General features: G+C 46.4%; 1 pseudogene; it reads right to left on the minus strand.

Moving 5' to 3' along the window:
* Window positions 1–1274: 1274 nt before the first annotated feature.
* On the minus strand, window positions 1275–2752 carry LOC140856731 (zinc finger BED domain-containing protein RICESLEEPER 2-like; annotated as a pseudogene).
* Between the last annotated feature and the right edge of the window lie 19049 nt (window positions 2753–21801).

The raw sequence follows: 21801 nt of genomic DNA on the forward strand, positions 1-21801 counted from the left end.
GTATAATTTCAAACACATGGATCTGCTAATCCAGATTCTTATCTATATCAAGAATGATAATAAGGTTGCTGCATCTAAAAAACATCAGAATAGCAAAGAATGAAAAAGAAAGATCCATGCATATCTAGAAAAAGAAGACGAGGCTCAGATCTGATAAAATGATAATTAATCCATAGCTAAATTAAAATGACTACAATCAGTTGTCTATAGAAGAAGGCCATCCAAGATTGTTGCTGTTAAAATAGTTGAGTCATCAAACATATATCCAAAAATTATCATAGCCTCCACAATACATATACATATCTAAAAACATGAACAATGCAATCCAAAAAAGAATGCATAACCATGAAACAACCTGTTTAACCGATCCAACCCAACCTGTTTAATCTATTTTTAAATAAGACAAACATCATGATTCACAAACAGCTAGCATGTTTAATTCAAGACAAAATATACTATTTCAAATTGAAAGTCTAGAAACACATTATTCTTAAAGGAGAATAAATGCTGCCACTGTTTAACATATGATCACTTTTAATAACATAAAGCATGAGAAGAAAATCTGCTCAATAAAAAAAAAGCTTGCCAGTTAGGCAAATAGTCATAGTGTTTTTAAATCCAATCTCATATCATGCATGAAAGTATGAAACCTGCAATATCATATTGTAGAACATAAAATACATATATCAAAATATTAAGTTAATATGTTATTGTAAATAATATCAGAATTTAAAATATATTCTTAAATTACAATTCAGTGATGATAAAGAAGATAGCAATGCTGCAACAGTAACATATATAGAAGATTCAAATAGGATATAATATTAACTCTAAGCCAAATTCCATCACCAACAATATGTTCAAATTAAATAGATAGTAGTGGTCTAAAAGTCAAGATTTTATGAGTTTCAGTAATTAACTAGAGAGGCTCAGATCTGATAATTAATCTATAGCTAAATCAAAATGACTACAATCGGTTGCCAATATAAGAAGACCATCCACGATTGTTGTCGCTAGAATTAGTTTAGTCATCAAATATATACCCAAAAATCATCATAGCCTCCACATATAAACTTTAAAACAATCTCAAAATTGCTTAAAACCTAAACAAGTACCTAAAATTTCAAACAAATACAACATAGCAACATCCATTGTTCTTAGTCAAACAAAAATAAAAAAGAAGTTCCAAACAAAACACAATATAACAAGATAATATGTTCAAAAACTATGAACAATACAATCTAAAAAAGAATGCATAATCATGATTCATCTCATTATGGGTTAGGATCAATATTGGCCGAGCCTTGAGTTGATTGGACTTCATTGATGGAACTGGAGTTCATGACATCTTCTACAATCTCATCTAACTCGAGTTCCAAACATCTATATTGAAAGATTACAATAGTTAATAATAAATTCATTCAAAAAATATAATAGCCATACAATGATTAAATATTTAAATTATATACCTTTCTTTTCAAATATCCAATCTCGAGTGTAAATCACGGCCTCAGCGACATCTGATTTAAGTGAACTATGATACTTATCAAGTACCCACCCACCAATATTAAAAGTAGATTTAGAGGCAACCATAGATATTGGAATGGTTAAAATATCCCGTGCCATGAGAGAAAGATGAGGATATCAAAAATGATTGGCTTTTTAAAATTCAAGGATGTCTAAATTAGACTTCCTATCAACTCTTGGCTCATCAAAATATAATTTTAATTCAGACTTCTGTGCAGTAGTCACAAATTCAAAGCTTTCAAATGTATCAAAAATCTATAATATTATAAAAATAAAATAAGTTATTTATTAGAACTAGTATCATGTACAAGATAATAAATTTATTTTGATAAATAAAAATTTAAATTATCTTAAAAATATCTACTTTTTTACATGGCTCAAAAGTCTCACAAAAAGTACCACTATCGATGTCTGTATCAGTTGATGTACCAATAGCTGGAGTTTTACAAGAAGAAACTATATACTGATTGAAGAGAGAAAACATTCAATCATGGATGCGGACGGTCTCGATATAGCCATATCCATACAACTTTCTGTAATAATACTCTATAAACTAAAATTTATATCGAGGATCCAAAATAACTATCATGGCCAAAATTAAACAATGATCTGACTAATATTTTTTAAACTTTCTATATATTTGTCCTGTCATTCTTTGCATAAAAGCATCTACACTCTCTATCTCCTGTCTTAAAGTGAGCTCAATCAAAAAAATATGAGAAAAATATAAATTTACTGTAGTATATTTAACTCCAGAAAATACAAGAGTAGCATCATAGAATACACTCAAAAACTTATTAATCTTCACAATTTTGTCCCACTCTTTTTCAGATGGACAATGCTTGTAATTGGAGTCACTTAATTTCAAATAAAAAAAAGCACGTCGATAAGCAAGAGCACTATCTAGCATCAAATAAGTTGAATTCCATCTTGCGGAAACATCTTGCCTTAAATCTTTTCTACTTTCCAAAGACATTTGTCTAGCATATTTCAAAAATTTTTGTTTTCGAATTTGTGAACTTCTCACATATTTAACACTTTCACGAACCTTGTAAATAGATTCATCTATCTCCTTTAATCCCTCTTATACAATTAAATTAAGAATATAAGTACAACATCAAACATGAAAGAACTCACTATTTGAGTAAAGTATATTTTTCAAATTAAGTTGGATCTTTAACATATCAACAAAAATATCATTTACTGATGCATTATCCAACATCATACAAAATAACTGTTTTTCAATCTTTCAATCAATTAACAAATCATAGATCATTTCACACAAAGATATGCCATTGTATGGAGGAGGCATGAAACGAAAGTTAAGAACATTCTTTTGCAATACCCATTATTCATCAATAAAATGGGCGGTTAAACATAAATACTTATCAGTGGTAATAGAGGTCCACAAATCTGAAGTCAAGCTTATCCTAGTAGGAATTGAGTATAGCCATAATAATAACTTTTTTTTTATATATAATTTTAGTATATCTGTCTTAACAGTATTTCTTGATACTAACTTGACATCTTCACAAATATAAGCAAATAAGGATCTAATACCTTCATACTCGACAAATTAAAATGGTAGATCATACTTGATAATTGCATATGTCAATAATTCATGAAATTTTTCTGGATTAAATTTACTAGAGTGCATTGATATGGATCCTTGAGATTGTGATAAAATCATCTGCCCCACATCACGATTCTTCTTATAATTCTCTATATGTTGTTTCAAATTTTCAGTCCCAACCTTACTACCAAAATGATATTCCATGCCACACTTGATGCATTTGTATTTTTTTGTTGCTTCATTTATTTGAAAAAATTGATTAACCGATGAAGTTAACTTTCTTTTATGTTTACTAGTGGAATCACCAATTGTAGCTGTATTTGAAGTCATAGGTGTCGATTCATTGGCACCATCATCATCACTTTCTAGATCTAAATTGATAACAGACTTTTTATCATCTATATCATATAATGAAAGCTTATATTAACAACAAAAAAAAAATAGTTAGAACATTAAAGAAAGGAAGAGGAAGCTTAGATTTAGTATTACATCTATAACTAAATCAAAACAATAATAATGAGTTGTCTGTAGAAGAAGGTCGTCCAAGATTATTGCTGTTAGAAATAGTTGAATCAATAAAAAGATATTTCAAAATCATCATAGCCTCCTTACACAAATCTCTGCACATAGACCATATTGCACACTTTGATATTCAGCATAAAAAATAGAAATCAAAAAAATCTTAAAACATCAGAAAATCAACATCTTATATCCTAAATTATAGTATCAGAAAATAAAGTAGCAAAGCTTTAAATATGCACTAAGATAAATTTTAGAATATACTAGCAAATTGGTATATAAATGAGATAATATATAAATGAGATATGCAAGATAATATTTATTAAATAAATCATAGGAGAACAATGATCGTCTGAGAGCTAGATCGAACAGTCATATCCAAATACCATTGAACACATAAATCGAAGCAAAATCAAGAAAGAAAAAAAAAGACTACTAAAAAGGACTAAAATTCTTAATTTAAATCAATCGAACAAAGAGAATTCTAAATAATAGACCAGATCACTATGAGATCTCAGAAATCCTAACGTAATTCAAGAAAAAATCAGCAAATCGATATATAAATGAGATAATATATAAATGAGATATGTAAGATAATATTTATTAAATAAATCATAGAAGAATAATGATCGTCTGAGAGTCAGATCGAATAGCCATATCCAAATGCCATTGAACCCATAAATCGGAGCAAAATCAAGAAGAAAAAAAAAATAACTACTAAAAAAGACTAAAACTCCTAATTTAAACCAACCGAACAAAGAGAATATCAAATAATAAATTAGATCACTATGAGATCCCAGAAACCCTAATGTAAATCTGTTGGTGCAAAAATCTGCTTGCGCCGGAGAAGCTGGAGTCGGGGAAGCCGCGGTCGTCGTCGGGACCTGCAAAGGAAGTCTAAACCGGAGGTGGGGTTGCTCCGGCAAGACCCTCCGATGCTCAAGTCAGTTTTCTGCCTCAACAAGAATGGAGTGCTCGAACGGAGAATTTAGCAGAGTTTTGAGATAAGAAATGAGCTTAGAGAATAACGTATCTGGGTCCCCCTTTTATAGGCGGAGGAGGCAGCGGATTGATGGCGACATTTGTAACCGTCTGATAGTGGACCACCCATGGTCAGGGGAATTTATTGCGAAGGATAGTGGAGTAGACACGTGGCTATTGTTACGGCCTGCCACGTAGAGCCAGTTGCAGGTAGTGGAAAGGCGTCCGTTGCCGCTAGTTGTCAGGGAGTAGTGGAGTCGCGCAGCACCTGTCGCAGGGAGTGGAGCAGAATCATGGCCGTTGACACAGCCTGTCAGAGAGTAATGGGTCCGCCGCAGGGGGTGATGAAGCCACGCGGAATCCGCTACAGGAAGTGGAACAGGATCATGGTTGTTATTGTGACCTGCCAGGGGGCGCGGATCTGTTGATTGAAGCTTGGCAGCGGTCGGAGTCCGGCCTCTGTAGAGGTCCGGGAGGGGTCCTCCTGGCGGTTGGGGTCGTGGGTGGAGCCCGACTTTCGTGGGAGTCCGGGCGGAACCCTCTCAGAGCTGAAGCTGCGGGCGGAGCCCGGCTCCCGTAGGAGTCCGGGAGGAGTTCTCTGCAATCAAAGTTAAAGGTGAAGTCTGGCTCCTGTAGGAGTCCGGACGGAGCTTACCAGCAGTTGATACCGAGAGCGGAGCCCGGCTCCCGTAGGAGTCCGGGCGGAGTCCTCTGCAATCCTGTCAGAGAGTAATGGGTCCGCCGCAGGGGGTGATGAAGCCGCGCGGAATCCGCTACAGGAAGTAGAACAGGATCATGGTTGTTATTGTGACCTGCCAGGGGGCGCGGATCTGTTGATTGAAGCTTGGCAGCGGTCGGAGTCCGGCCTCTGTAGAGGTCCGGGAGGGGTCCTCCTGGCGGTTGGGGTCGTGGGTGGAGCCCGACTTCCGTGGGAGTCCGGGTGGAACCCTCTCGGAGCTGAAGCTACGGGCGGAGCCCGGCTCCCGTAGGAGTCCGGGAGGAGTTCTCTGCAATCAAAGTTAAAGGTGAAGTCCGGCTCCTGTAGGAGTCCGGACGGAGCTTACCAGCAGTTGATACCGAGAGCGGAGCCCGGCTCCCGTAGGAGTCCGGGCGGAGTCCTCTGCAATCAAAGTTAAAGGTGAAGTCCGGCTCCTGTAGGAGTCCGGACGGAGCTTACCAGCAGTTGATACCGAGAGCGGAGCCCGGCTCCCGTAGGAGTCCGGGCGGAGTCCTCTGCAATCAAAGTTAAAGGTGAAGCCTGGCTCCCGTAGGAGTCCGGACGGAGCTTACCAGCAGTTGATACCGAGAGCGGAGCCCGGCTCCCGTAGGAGTCCGGGCGGAGTCCTCTGCAATCAAAGTTAAAGGTGAAGTCCGGCTCCTGTAGGAGTCCGGACGGAGCTTACCAGCAGTTGATACCGAGAGCGGAGCCCGGCTCCCGTAGGAGTCCGGGCGGAGTCCTCTGCAATCAAAGTTAAAGGTGAAGTCCGGCTCCGGTAGGAGTCCGGACGGAGCTTACCAGCAGTTGATACCGAGAGCGGATGCCGGCTCCCGTAGGAGTCCGGGCGGAGTCCTCTGCAATCAAAGTTAAAGGTGAAGTCCGGCTCCCGTAGGAGTCTGGACGGAGCTTACCAGCAGTTGATACCGAGAGCGGAGCCCGGCTCCCGTAGGAGTCCGGGCGGAGTCCTCTGCAATCAAAGTTAAAGGTGAAGTCCGACTCCCGTAGGAGTCCGGACGGAGCTTACCAGCAGTTGATACCGAGAGCGGAGCCCGGCTCCCGTAGGAGTCCGGGTGGAGTCCTCTGCAATCAAAGTTAAAGGTGAAGTCCGGCTCCCGTAGGAGTCCGGACGGAGCTTACCAGCAGTTGATATCGAGAGCGGAGCCCGGCTCCTGTAGGAGCCCGGGCGGAGTCCTCTGCAATCAAAGTTAAAGGTGAAGTCCGGCTCCCGTAGGAGTCCGGATGGAGCTTACCAGCAGTTGATACCGAGAGCGGAGCCCGGCTCCCGTAGGAGTCCGGGCGGAGCTGTGCTATAGTTGATGTCGGAGGTGGAGCCCGGCTCCCGTAGGAGTCCGGGCGGAGCTGTTCTGTAGCTGATGTCGGAGGCGGAGCCCGGCTCCCGTAGGAGTCCGGACGGAGCTGTTCTGTAGCTGATGTCGGAGGCGGAGCCCGGCTCCCGTAGGAGTCCGGGCGGAGCTGTTCTGTAGCTGATGTCGAAGGCGGAGCTCGGCTCCCGTAGGAGTCCGGGCGGAGCTGTTCTGTAGCCGATTCCGCTGAGGGTTCCGACTGTGGGTATTTTATACCCAACACCAGTCCCCCTACTTCCGAGTTTGAATTTCAAACGAAGGAAGTACAGAGAGAGATGGGCACAGCCGGAACCGTCTCTTCGAATCCTGTGCACTGCCACCTCCAGATATTTTGGCATTTAATGTGTGTACGTTAGAGCCCGCTTTTTGGTGAAGGTGACCTGAAGAGTCTTTTCGGAACCTCTGTCGAAACGCGATCCCCAAGCATCGTGCCACGAAAATTTGCGAACGGTCAACCCTCGATAGTGATGAAGGGGATAAGCGCGACACGTGGCACGCACCAGTTGGCCCAGGAAGACTCGCCGCCATAACTGCGCTAGGATCCGTCGGCTATTTAAACCCCCTAGTCCTTTCATGGCTTCATCCTGGCGCCTTTCTTTCGCCTGAGAGCCTTGCTTCCCTCGCACCAGTCCTTGCCTTCTTCAGCCCCCCAATTCTTCTCTGAGGGTTTCTACACCATGTCCTCTACCCCGGAGGCTGTTCTTGAGGGGATTTCTAGGGCTTGGAGGAAGGTGAGGAGGAGAACGACGGCCGGTGAGAATCTCCGTCGTTTTAAAGGGGGCTCAGGGAAGAATTCCTTCAACAACAGGGGTTTAGTAACGGGGGCTGTCGGTGAAGTTATTCTGCCCGCGAATTTCGGAGTAGCAAGGCAGGGTGATACCGGTCAAGAGGGCAGAGCTGCCGTCATAAGCCATGACGGGATCCTTGACGCCGTCGGGGCCGAGGGACCAGAGGCGGTCGGTGTCGACGGTGGGGCAGTGGAACTTGTTGCGGGGACGGTGGAAGTAGCGCATGCCAACCTTGCCGGAGCATTTTAGGTGGCGGCTGTCGTGGAGCATTCGGAGATGAGGCACATCTCTGGCGTCACTACCGCTTCCAAGGTGACTCCGGTTCTTCTTGAAACAGGTCTTCGCTACTGCCGCCGTTGCCCTTACCGCCTCCAGAGATCTATCCCACCCTTTTCTCGCTAGGGTTGGGACTTCGGAGACAGAATGAGGCGAGATGGGGCGAGAGCTGTTACACGCACTGGAGAACGCAATTGAGAAGGACAGAGACGGGAAGAGGAGCTCGCAGCTCGGAGTGGCCTCCGGTGCACCCTTCCCGAACCGTGTTTGCGAGGCTTGCGATGACGTGTATCTTCTTCTTCTTTTTTTTTTTCTGACCCACCGGGTCCTGTAACGTATACTCTTGTTAAATGAAAAAGAGATTTTGTTACCTCGTCTGCATCTCGCATTAAATAGTTGTCTGTCGAACTTCTTCATTTTCCTTTCCTCTTTCTTCCTTCTCTTCTTCTTTTCTTTTTCACGTCGTCCCAGGGTCGTCGACGACCTCTTCTGTTCATGTGGGGTTGTCATTTGCCGAGCTACTTTTCGGCTCTTACGCCGTTCGAAGATGCCCGATTGTCATTCCGTCGACGGTTGCAGGTTCGCTTGGGGCCCTTTGGGCCCGAAGTCCCTCCTAGGGCTTGAATTTGGGGATTCGAGCTTCCGTTGCCTTCGGGCACTGTTTGCTTTCCTTTTTTGCTTGGGTTTTTTCTCTGCTGAAGTCGGAGCTAAGTTCGACTCCCTTGGGAGTCCGAACGGAGAAGCCCTCCTGAAGTTGGAGTAGCCTGGCTCTCATAGGGGTCAGGGCGAAGTCTTCCTGCAATCAAAGTCGTAGGCAAAGTCCGGGTCCCGTAGGGGTCTGGACAAGGCCTATCGGCAGTTGCCGTTGTCAGCGGAGCCCGGCTCCCGTAGGAGTCCTGGTGGGGTTGTCCTGTAGCTGATGTCGGCGATGGAACCCGGCTCCCGTAGGAGTCCGGGTGAAGCCTTCCTTGACGTCGGAACCCGGCTCCCGTAGGAGTCCGGATGAAACCTTCTTTGGCATCGTGGATGGAACCCGGCTCCCGTAGGAGTCCGGATGAAATCGGAACCCAGCTCCCGTAGGAGTCCGGGTGAAGTCCTCCTTGGCGTCGGAATCCAGCTCCCGTAGGAGTCCGGATGAAATCTTCTTTATCGTTGGAACCCGGCTCCCGTAGGAGTCCGGGTGAAGTCTTCTTTGTCGTTGAAACCCGGCTCCCGTAGGAGTCTGGACCTTTCATTTTGCTCGAGCCGGTGTGAGGTTTTCCTCTCGTTATCAGCCTGGCTTGTGGGGGCGCGTTAGGGCGCTGTAAGGCCTCTCCCCCATCCGGTCTAAAAGAACCGGGCCTTCGACTTTGCTCATGTCAGGACGAGGTTCTCCTCCTGTTCCTGGCATGGCTGTGGGGGCACATTAGGGTGTTGTAAAGCCTCTCCCCCCATCCGGTCTAAAGGAACCAGGCCTTTGACTTTGCTCAAGTTAGGGCGAGGTTCTCCTCCTGTCCCTAACAGGGCTGTGGGGGCACATATGGGCATTGTAAGGCCTCTCCCCCCATCCGGTCTAAAAGAACCGGGCCTTCGACTTTGCTCAAGTTAGGGCGAGGTTCTCCTCCTGTCCCTAACAGGGCTGTGGGGGCACATATGGGCGTTGTAAGGCCTCTCCCCCCATCCGGTCTAAAAGAATCGGGCCTTCGACTTTGCTCAAGTTAGGGCGAGGTTCTCCTCCTGTCCCTAACAGGGCTGTGGGGGCATATATGGGCGTTGTAAGGCCTCTCCCCCCATCCGGTCTAAAAGAATCGGACCTTCGACTTTGCTCAAGTTAGGGCGAGGTTCTCCTCCTATCTCTAACAGGGCTGTGGGGGCACATATGGGCGTTGTAAGGCCTCTCCCCCCATCCGGTCTAAAAGAACCGGGCCTTCGACTTTATGAGATTGCCCTTTTGTTTTTGACACAGTTTGCTTGAATCGTCTAAAGACGCATGGGTATGCGATTTTCGACTAAAACGAAGTTACTGGTAGTACATCCGTAAGTTTTCTGAGCTCCACGGTCGCGGGAGGTCGGCTCCTCCGAGCTCCTTGAGATAATAAGTTCCGGGCCGAACTACTTCCTTGACCTCATAAGGTCCCTCCCAGTTCGGGGCGAGCTTCCCCCGGTCCTGAGGTTGTGAGACAGCAGCTCGTCGAAGCACCAGATCTCCTGCTTTAAAGGCTTTGCTCTTGACCCGGGCATTGTAATATCGGGCAACTTTCTGTCTGTAGGCTGCCATTCGAACCTGAGCAATCTCCCACCTTTCTTCCAGCAGGTCGAGGTTGGTTCTGAGACTTTGTGCATTTTGGGGTTCATCGAATGTCACGACTCGTGCCGATGGGAGTTTAAGCTCGATCGGGATGACGGCTTCCGTACCGAAGGCTAAAGCAAAGGGAGTCTCCCCTGTAGGTAGCCTCTGGGTGGTTCGATACGTCCATAGCACATGATAAAGCTCGTCCGTTCAAGTTCCTTTTGCTTTTTCAAGCCTTGTCTTAATTCCCTGCAACAGGGTTCTGTTAGTTACCTCAGCTTCGCCGTTCGCCTGAGGGTGGGCTACTGATGTGAAGTTGTGGGAGATGTTTAGATCTTCACAGAATTCGGCGAATCTTGCTCCCGCGAATTGCCGTCCGTTATCAGTGATTAGGGTTCTAGGCAGATCGAACCTGCACACGATTGACTTCCAAACGAAATCTTGTACTTTTGCTTCTGTAATTTTTGCTAGTGGTTCGACCTCGACCCATTTGGTGAAGTAGTCAATCGCTACAAGGAGAAACTTTCTTTGCCCAGACGCCATGGGAAAGGGGCCAAGAATATCCATCCCCCATTGTGCAAAAGGCCATGGGGCACTCAAGGGTGTGAGCTCGGTAGCGGGTTGTCTCTGGATGTTGGCGTATCTCTGGCATCGATCATACTTTTTGACATATTCAATCGAATCATGATGCATTGTTGGCCAGTAATACCCTTGGCGGAGTAGCTTGTGGGATAAAGATCTGGCACCCAAATGGTTTCCGCAAGCCCCCTCGTGTACTTTCCATAAAGCGTAGTCAGCTTTTGAGGGCCGGAGACACCTTAAGAGGGGCAAGGAGTATGATCTTTTGTATAATTTGCCCTCATAAAGGATGTACCGGGAGGCTTGATTTCAGAGTTTTCGGGCCTCTTTCGCATCCTGGGGGAGAACTCCATCTCTAAGAAAGGTTATCAGTGGGTCGACCCAGCTGGGCTCGTGGTCGATCTCCATTACGGGCCGCGGTTCTTCTGTACTCGGATGTTTTAGAACTTCAAGGAGGACACCTTTGGGCAATTCGGCCGGAGTCGATGTCGCCAGCTTGGAGAGAAGATCGGCTCTGGTATTCTCCGACCTTGGAATCTGCCTGATGTCGAAACTGCTAAAGGTGGGGGTAAACTCCTTTACTTTCTCAAGATATTTGGCCATACCGTCCTCCCGTGCTTCATAGCTCCCGCTGACTTGTCCCACCACAAGTTGGGAGTCGCTGTGCACCCGGAGTTGACCTATTCCAAGCTCTTTGGCGACCCTTAATCCTGCAATCAGAGCTTCATATTCCGCTCCATTGTTTGTTGCAGGGAACTCGAAACGTAGAGCGTACTCCGCGATGACTCCCTCCGGGCTGACCAAGATCAGGCCTGCACCCGCGCCTACCATATTGGAAGATCCGTCCACATAGAGGGTCCAAAAGCAATCGGAGGGACTGGCTTCTTCGTTGGGGGAGTTCGGTTGAGTCTTCAGGTCGTCAACTTTGCTTTGCTCAGGTTCGGCCTCCTCTGGGATGGTGCACTCTATTATGAAATCCGCCAATATTTGGGCCTTTATTGCTGGTCTAGGTTTGTAGTTGATGTCGAATTCTGTGAGCTCGATTGTCCATTTTGTCATTCTTCCAGAGGTATCAGCTCGGTGCAAAACCGCCTTGATCGGTTGATCGGTGAGTAGCGTCACCGTGTGCCCTTGAAAGTAAGGTCGGAGTCTCCGAGCTGCAATCAACAAGGCGCAGGTCAGTTTTTCTAGTTTAGTATACCTGGTCTCGGCGTCCCTCAGCGCGCGGCTAATGTAGTAGACCGATCGCTGGACTTTCATTTCTTCTTTGACAAGGACAGCTGCGAGGGCTGTGGGAGAGATTGCCAGGTACAAAAATAGTTCCTCCCCAGGTTCGGGCTTCGCCAGCAGCGGGGGTGAGCTAAGGTAGCCTTTTAATTCTTCGAATGCATGTTGGCATTCAGAGGTCCAACAAAAGTTCTTCGACTGCTTGAGGGTTTGAAAGAAGGGCAAACATCGTTCGGCCGACCTCGCGACAAAGCGATTAAGAGCCGCAATCCTTCCCGTGAGGCACTGAACCTCCTTGATCGACCTTGGGGCGGTCATCTCTTGGATGGCGCGAATTTTCTCTGGATTGGCCTCAATCCCATGCCCCGATACCATGAAGCCCAGGAACTTTCCTGAGGTTACCTCAAAAGCACATTTGGTCGGGTTCAGCTTCATTCTATACTTTCAAAGAGCGCCAAAGGTTTCCTCGAGGTCGGTGACATAATTTCTGGAAGACCTGCTTTTTACAAGCATATCGTCCACGTAAATCTCCATGTTTCGGCCGATCTGCTCTTTGAAGATTTTGTTCACCAGTCGTTGATAGGTGGCGCCCGCGTTCTTGAGGCCGAACGGCATGACCCTGTAGCAGTAAAGGCCGCGATTAGTGATGAAAGCTGTCTTTTCTTCATCTTCCGATGCCATTCTAATCTGGTTATAGCCGGAGAATGCATCCATAAAAGTTAGGAGCTCATGGCCTGAGGTAGCGTCCACCAGTTGGTCGATTCTGGGAAGGGGGTAGCTATCCTTTGGACAAGCCTTATTCAGCTTTTTGAAGTCGATACACATCCTCCACTTGCCGTTTGCTTTCTTGACCAAAACAACATTGGAGATCCACTCAGGATAATTGACTTCCTTAATAAATCCGGCCTTGAGAAGCTTATCCACTTCCTCGGCTATCGCCTTCTGCCTCTCCGGGGCATGACTCCGGATTTTTTCTTTTGTCGGCCGATGTTTAGGGTCGACCGCCAAATGATGTTCCATGACTTCTGTGTCGATCCCCGGCATGTCCACCGGGACCCATGCGAAAACGTCCGCATTCCTTCGGAGGAAATCTACGAGATGCGTCCGCACCTCCTCCCCTAGGTTGGAGCCAATTAACACCACATGCTCCGTGTTCCCATCATTCAAAGGGATTGGTATTAGGTCTTCGATAGGACCGCCCCTCTCTTCAGTGAGGTCATCGCGAGCATCCAATCCATCGACCGGACAAAGGTCCGCTTGATCGCTTCTTTGCAAGGCGATGTTGTAGCAATGTCTGACCAGGGCTTGGTCTCCTCGGACCTCTCCGATCCCCTGGTCGGTGGGGAACTTCAATTTCAAATGGTAGGTTGAAACAACAGCTCTGAGGGCATTGAGGCCGGGTCGGCCAAGGATTGCATTGTAGGCAGATGGTGCCTTTACCACCAGAAAATTCATCAAAGCTCTGGACTGCTTTGGATACTGACCCGCGGTCACAGTCAAAGCTACCATTCCCTCCGTTGGAACGGCGTCACCGGTGAACCTTATCAAGGGGGAGCAAATCGGTCTCAGATGACCGCTAAGAGTGGCCATTCTTGAAAAGATGTTGTATAACAGGATGTCAGTCGAACTCCCGTTGTCGACGAGAATGCGACGGACGTCGTAATTCGCTATGTTCAAGGAAACTACGACCGCGTCGTTATGAGGGAATTGGACTCCCTGGGTGTCCACTTCAGTGAAGGTTATGGGTTCTTCAACTTTTTATCGCTTGGGGGATGCAGCCGGTGCGCTGATTGCCTCCCGCTGGGATTCCCCCGAGATGACGTTGACAGAATCCAGCAGAGATCGGTCATCCGACCACCCCTTATCGGCGACCATTGCCGGAGGTAGTTGTGCAGAGATCTCGTGAGAGGGCATCCGATGAGGGAAGGAGGATTGGGCGTCGGAAAAGATGGCCAGAAGCGGATCCGTTGAGCGCTCCTTTAAGAACAAGGGTACTGCGAAGACACACGCCCTCCTTCTAGCGCCAATCCTATTGGTGCAAAAATCTGCTTGCACCGGAGAAGCTGGAGTCGGGGAAGCCGCGGTCGCCGCCGGGACCTGCAAAGGAAGTCTAAACCGGAGGTGGGGTTGCTCCGGCAAGATCCTCCGACGCTCAAGTCAGTTCTCTGCCTCAACAAGAATGGAGTGCTCGAACGAAGAATTTAGCAGAGTTTTGAGATAAGAAATGAGCTTAGAGAATAACGTATTTGGGTCCCCCTTTTATAGGCGGAGGAGGCAGCGGATTGATGGCGACATTTGTAATCGTCTGGTAGTGGGCCGCCCATGGTCAGGGAAATTTATTGCGAAGGATAGTGGAGTAGACATGTGGCTATTGTTACGGCCTGCCACGTAGAGCCAGTTGCAGGTAGTGGAGCGGCGTCCGTTGCCGCTAGTTGTCAGGGAGTAGTAGAGTCGCACAGCACCTGCCGTAGGGAGTGGAGCAGAATCGTGGCCGTTGACACAGCCTGTCAGAGAGTAATGGGTCCGCCGCAGAGGGTGATGAAGCCGCATGGAATCCGCTACAGGAAGTGGAACAGGATCATGGTTGTTATTGTGACCTGCCAGGGGGCGCGGATCTGTTGATTGAAGCTTGGTAGCGGTCGGAGTCCGGCCTCTGTAGTGGTCCGGGAGGGGTCCTCCTGGCGGTTGGAGTCGTGTGTGGAGCCTGACTTCCGTGGGAGTCCGGGCGGAACCCTCTCAGAGCTGAAGCTGCGGGCGGAGCCCGGCTCCCGTAGGAGTCCGGGAGGAGTTCTCTGCAATCAAAGTTAAAGGTGAAGTCCGGCTCCTGTAGGAGTCCGGACGGAGCTTACCAGCAGTTGATACCGAGAGCGGAGCCCGGCTCCCGTAGGAGTCCGGGCGGAGTCCTCTGCAATCCTGTCAGAGAGTAATGGGTCCGCCGCAGGGGGTGATGAAGCCGCGTGGAATCCGCTACAGGAAGTGGAACAGGATCATGGTTGTTATTGTGACCTACCAGGGGGCGCGGATCTGTTGATTGAAGCTTGGCAGCGGTCGGAGTCCGGCCTCTGTAGAGGTCCGGGAGGGGTCCTCCTGGCGGTTGGGGTCGTGGGTGGAGCCCGACTTCCGTGGGAGTCCGGGCGGAACCCTCTCGGAGCTGAAGCTACGGGCGGAGCCTGGCTCCCGTAGGAGTCCGGAAGGAGTTCTCTGCAATCAAAGTTAAAGGTGAAGTCCGGCTCCTGTAGGAGTCCGGACGGAGCTTACCAGCAGTTGATACCGAGAGCGGAGCCCGGCTCCCGTAGGAGTCCGGGCGGAGTCCTCTACAATCAAAGTTAAAGGTGAAGTCCGGCTCCTGTAGGAGTCCGGACGGAGCTTACCAGCAGTTGATACCGAGAGCGGAGCCCGGCTCTCGTAGGAGTCTGGGCGGAGTCCTCTGCAATCAAAGTTAAAGGTGAAGTCCGGCTCCCGTAGGAGTCCGGACGGAGCTTACCAGCAGTTGATACCGAGAGTGGAGCCCGGCTCCCGTAGGAGTCTGGGCGGAGTCCTCTGCAATCAAAGTTAAAGGTGAAGTCCGACTCCCGTAGGAGTCCGGACGGAGCTTACCAGCAGTTGATACCGAGAGCGGAGCCCGGCTCCCGTAGGAGTCCGGGCGGAGTCCTCTGCAATCAAAGTTAAAGGTGAAGTCCGGCTCCTGTAGGAGTCCAGACGGAGCTTACCAGCAGTTGATACCGAGAGTGGAGCCTGGCTCCCGTAGGAGTCCGGGCGGAGTCCTCTGCAATCAAAGTTAAAGGTGAAGTCTGGCTCCTGTAGGAGTCCGGACGGAGCTTACCAGCAGTTGATACCGAGAGTGGAGCCCGGCTCCCGTAGGAGTCCGGGCGGAGTCCTCTGCAATCAAAGTTAAAGGTGAAGTCCGGCTCCCGTAGGAGTCCGGACGGAGCTTACCAGCAGTTGATACCGAGAGCGAAGCCCGGCTCCCGTAGGAGTCCGGGCGGAGTCCTCTGCAATCAAAGTTTAAGGTGAAGTCCGGCTCCCGTAGGAGTCCGGACGGAGCTTACCAACAGTTGATACCGAGAGCGGAGCCCGGCTCCCGTAGGAGCCCGGGCGAAGTCCTCTGCAATCAAAGTTAAAGGTGAAGTCCGGCTCCCGTAGGAGTCCGGATGGAGCTTACCAGCAGTTGATACCGAGAGCGGAGCCCGGCTCTCGTAGGAGTCCGGGCGGAGCTGTGCTGTAGTTGATGTCGGAGGCGGAGCCCGGCTCCCGTAGGAGTCCGGGCAGAGCTGTTCTGTAGCTGATGTCGGAGGCGGAGCCCGGCTCCCGTAGGAGTCCGGGCGGAGCTGTTCTGTAGCTGATGTCGGAGGCGGAGCCCGGCTCCCGTAGGAGTCCGGGCGGAGCTGTTCTGTAGCCGATTCCGCTGAGGGTTTCGGCTGTGGGTATTTTATACCCAGCAAAATCTAAGAAAAAAAATCCAATCTAAGAATAATTGTCGGATCTAGATCAAACAACCCCAGATACTGGAGGGGAATACCTAAGCTTCGGACTAGTGGAATCTCATGATTCCTTCGAATTTATTGTTGTCGTGATGTCGTGCATCACGATGGCTAAAGATGGAGGTCAGGTCCCGACCAGCACTCCCATGAGGGGAGATCGGAGAGAAGTAGCATCTAAGGGAGGAGGTTGAGGAGGAGGAGGAGGAGAATACCTAAGCTTTGAACCAGCGAAATCTCACGATTTCTCTGAGTTTCCTTCTGTACGATCGTGAATGGAGAGGAGCTGGTAGTAGATGGCCACCTATTACTGGTGGTGGGAAAGACGGTGGGGGATCCTCAATCGAGAGGAGGGATGGGATGAGAAACCCTAGAGGAGGGAAGGCGAACAGCTGTGGAAGCTGAATCAATGGAATGGCGAACGAGTGGATGATCGAAGAGTAAAAACTAAAACCTTTATTCAGTTTGCCCTAAGGCCTAAGGATTAAAGGGTAAAGAAAAATATATATTGGGTTAAATGGGTTATAACCCGACCCAACCCGACCCATTTATTAAATGGGTTAAACGGGTCAGTTGTCTGAAACCTAAATTCGATCTGATTATTAAATGGGTTAAACAGATCGATCCATTTATGATCTGAACCTGTTTAATCCAAATCCAAACCTATTTAAAATGGATCGAATGCAGGTCGGGTTGGCGGATCAGATCGATTTTTGCTATCCCTACTCGTAGAAGCCCATATGTCCTGAAGGCAAATGGCAGACTCGATCATCCGATCCTGGGACTTCAAGTTAGAATGTGGGAGATATTTGATATTGCTCATGCAGCATAATTATGTCTGCTCTATTAACTTTGATTTGAGGTCCAGTGGCGTAAAGTCGGGCTCCATGGTGGCCATCTCTCTCTCATGCAGGAAGACTGCGAAAGGATGAAAAAGAGAAGAACTCATAGTGAAAAGAGAAAATCAGAACTTTGTAAGGTCCATATCTCATTATGTCTAGAGATTTTAAATAATCTCAGATCTTAACGGGACCTCCAAAAGTTACCTCCCATCGATGCACTAATTACAGGAGACATGTATTGACAAAAGACTGGCATATGTGCGATATGTGAAGACTGTAAATGGACGTGATTGCTATCGTCGATATGGTAGTTAATGTCAATGGCAAGCGAATCACACTTTACATCACTTTCGGAGGAATGCGTGCAGAGGTGCTCCAATTCCTCCCATGTGGATGCAATTTGAATTCCAGTCTCTTCAAAATCTGACAACAAGTATGAAATTTTGCTTCGAATCGAAATGAGAATTATGATCTCCATTACACTTACAATTCTAACTATAGTTAAAGTCAGCTGGAGCCAGTTTAGATTTTCATCCTAACTTCAGCTCAGCTCATGCCTTGCTTGAAGCATAACACAGGCTAAGTATTCGCTTAGGCTATTACTCTAATCAAGTTTTGTAGTTATAGCCAGAGGCCGAGCATATGTTAAAGACTTTGATTCACATATTTAAAAGCATGATTCTTATTCATCAAAAGAAGAGAAATACATCTATTTTTGTGAAGATTCTATTATAAGACCAGGGGCTTCAGATCACAAAGAACAAAAAAAAAGAAGAGGGCATAAATCACTCCTTAGGAGGATTGTCGGGGTGATCGTCTGTGAGATAGTATTCCTCGATGCTGATGATGCCTTCGATCTAGACGGTGGCATCGATCTTGTCCATCTTTTTTAGAAAGTGGGATGTCATTATAAATCTTGACCAGTTATCCGACGATACCGTCTGTAAATCTTTGTCCAGACAATCGATTTGAAGATGCTTGATGAAGTCAAGAGGAAGATACACTTGGGTAATGGATTTGCACTTCTCGAAGCCTACGAAGAACACCGCTTTGTAAGCTTGGGCTATGATCTTAGCCCCTTCTTTCTCTAGCTGCTTTCTCTTACTTTTAGCATATTTGAGTAAAATCTCCTGATCTAAAAAGTTGCCCCAGAGAAGCTTATGATTTATCTTTCTCTCTTTCAACCTCTTCTTCAGTGCTCCACCTCCGATCCGATCTCTTGGACTTTCGAGAGTGGCTCTGGGGAGGCCTAAACTCCTCTAAAAGTAGAGCGTCTGTCTCTTCGAAGAGCTCTCTTTTCTCGGCTCATTCCTTCGGAGATTCTGGCCCTCTTGGATGGACCACCACTGGGGCTCTTTTGAGGGTGAGTTTCAAGACAAGGAGAACCTCTTTTCACTTCAAGTGTCCTCCTCAGGTGCTCTGGGTCATCACGGATCCGACGACAGTCTCTCTCAACCTCAGACCTCTGTCTCTCAAGGATTTTAATCCTCCCCTCAAGGTCTTCAATCTTTCTATTGGCCTTAGATTTCTGTTGTTCGAGGACCTCAATCCGTCTTTCGGCCTATCGCAGTTTTTCATCTCGATGGAGAATTGAGTCCTAGGCCTCCTAAAGAGCCTCCTCTATAAGGTTGAGCTCCTTGACCAGCTCAGTATTATCTCTCTCTAGATGTTCTAATCGATACTTCAGCAAGTCAATCTCTTCTTCTCCATCATCGAAACATCGAAGTTGGAACTAACAAGGCTCATCAGATATTGATCCATATGTGCAAGGGATCTTAAAGCGTCGGCAAATCACTTCTCTCCCTTTGTTCATTGAGGAACAACCTTTCGATTGGTGATAGGAGGTTCCTCAAATATTCCATCGTGGATCGGAGGATCTCTTCTGTGGATGGGGCACAAGGCATCGGATCTGAGGGTCCCGCATGAGCAGTGGATGCAAGAAAGTGTCCAGCAGGAATCTTCATTTCTAGAGATCTCTCAGTCTCCATCATCATCGTCAGATCTTTCTTCGAATTATCAACCACCTTCTCCATCCGCACTACCTTAGTTGGATCTTTTTCAGAGCATCCCACGGTGCCTATTTTTGATGCTGTCTCTGTCGGTGCCTCGTCGACTGAAACTTCTTCTGGAGAATTTTGTGTCATGGCTTTCAATGGTAGGATCGTGGATTCAATAGTAGGAGTGACATGTTCTTCTTTTCCGACCATAGATTTTATTTTAGCAACTAGAATCATGACCTATCTCCTATGAGCCAGAATTTACTCAAGTCTCTTCACGTGCTGTGAATCCATTTTGCTCTAAGAAATTACGATGAATAATCAGTACAAAAAAAGATCTGTGGCTACCTCTATGGATTTGTCGCTACCTATGCCTTCTAAGTGTAAATTTAAAAGAGAAAGAAAATAAAAAACCACTGCAAAGTGATTAAAACCTTGAAAAGACCGTCGTCTGAGTGGTTCCATCAGTTATGTCCATCCGCATTAGTCGCATTAGGCTGACGTCACCTTCTTTAAATGCAACAGAAACAAGCATGAAGGTAGAAGCACATAGCATTGGATCTGAGGTACTTTTTGGAGTACTCCTTTCATATGATCCTCAGACTCAGGAGTAGGAAGTAGTGTTATGGTGATTATCGTAAACATCTTAGATCAGCGCTATATCACAAGATATTTCAAGTTTTCGGATCATCAATACGATCGCTGACTGCCGTATGAGCTGAGAAGTCCATCTCCATATTGAGCTGAGGTGTCTCTGAGATCTGACCTGTGTATGAGCTGCTTAGCTGACTTATCTCTTCAACGTGCTCGACAGCAGTTTATTCTGAATAGATAAGATTTGGTGTAATCATCTCTTCTAATCTTGCGGGAGTGATTAAGGACTAAATCATTTCATCCAGTTTGGCATGTCCAACTGTTCAACAATCTCAAAATCGTACAATCTCATAGCTAACAATCCAACTATTCGATATTTTTTTATATAAATAACCAAAGCCTCGAGGATCTAGATAAGTCTGATTAAATTCCTCTTAGAGAATCCATTGCTACATTTTTGTTATCTATTTTTCTGATTTGAGCGTCAGAGGATCCTCGTCAGAGACATAACCTCCGATTTGGAACTTGTTTTGCAGGTGACTCTAGCACCAGTATCGTCGCACGAGATTTTCAGGTGTTCATCTTCTGACTCCGATCGATTTAAGCAGCAACAAAAAATATTTTGATTGCCCAAGAAGTTATGCACTCATTAGCTTGGGCTGCTCCATCATGAGGCCTTTTAATGGCTAAGGTAGATATGGAGAAAGCCTATGATCGGATGCAATGGGATTTTCTTATTACGGTGCTTTGTCAATTTAATTTTCCAGCATGTTTTATTCATTGGATTGAGGCTTGTGTTCTTCATCCTAGTATGCTTTGCTTATCAATGGCGCTGTGTCAGACTGGTTTTCACTTGCGGCTTGCATCAGGGTGGTCCTTTATCATCTTTTTTTTTTGTTCTCTGTGTGGAGATGTTTTCTCTTTCTTTACAGGCTGCTGTTAATTCACATCTGATATGTTCTTATATTTTAGGATGAAATGGGCTTTCGATTTCTCATCTGTTGTTTGTAGATGACTGTTTCTTAATCATCAAAGCAAGAGTTTATGATGCCCCCTCTCTTAAACTTATTCTGGATGCATATTGCTATTATTCAGAGCAATCAGTTAATTTTTCTAAATCCTTTCTTGTAGTAAGTCCATCGGTGGACCCTCATGTAAGACAGACTATTGCTTCCATCTTTTGTATGAAGTGTAAACATAGTGCTTAGAAGTACCTGGGTGTTTTTATCTCAGATTCTAAGCTGTGTGCATTTGACTATAATTTTATTGCTAAAAAAATATTAGCCAAAATACAATCTTAGAAATGAAAAGCCCTATCTTTTGTGGGTAGAGCTACATTAATCCAAGCTATCTTAGCATCCATTCCGGTTTATGCTTTGGCGTCAACTCCTGTTCCTTTGTCGATGCTGGATTACATAGAAAAAGAGTTTTGAGCATTCCTTTCGGGTCATCCTACTAGTTGTCGTCGAACTCACTTTATATCGTGGGAGACTATTTGTACCTCCAAGGATACTATGGGTCTGGGCTTTCTGTCACTTCGACCGAGGTAATCTATCTTGTTGGGAAAGCTGGCTGCAAAGCTGGTATTACAAACCTTTCTCTTTGTGGGCCCAAGTTATTAAATCTAAATATAAATTTTCTTCTTCTTGGGTTTCTTATAGGCCACCTGCTCGATGTTCTCACATCTGGAGAAAAATTTCTGCTATAGGCCATCGAATTCAATTTCAATTCCAATGGCTAATCAATAATGGTGCCTCCATCAATGTTTGGTCTGATCCTTAGATTTTTAATCTTTCATTATCTCATTGGCCAACTTTTGTGAATATAGATGTCAATTTTGAGACTTACCCGGTTGTTGATTTAATCTTGCCTGAAAACAATTAGAATGGATCTTTCTTATCTACCTACTTTGGCACTGAACTAGTGAAGGCCATTGTGGCAGTGCCTCTTGCGTAGGTTAAATGGCCAGATCAATTGGTTTGGGTGATGTCCAGATCTGTTGTAGTATCTTCTCAGGACATTGCTGCCTTCTTGAATAGTGATTTAATGCTCTCAGTGCCTTTTCATAC

This window comes from Elaeis guineensis, chromosome 1 (assembly GCF_000442705.2).
Source record: "Elaeis guineensis isolate ETL-2024a chromosome 1, EG11, whole genome shotgun sequence".
NCBI lineage: Eukaryota > Viridiplantae > Streptophyta > Magnoliopsida > Arecales > Arecaceae > Elaeis > Elaeis guineensis.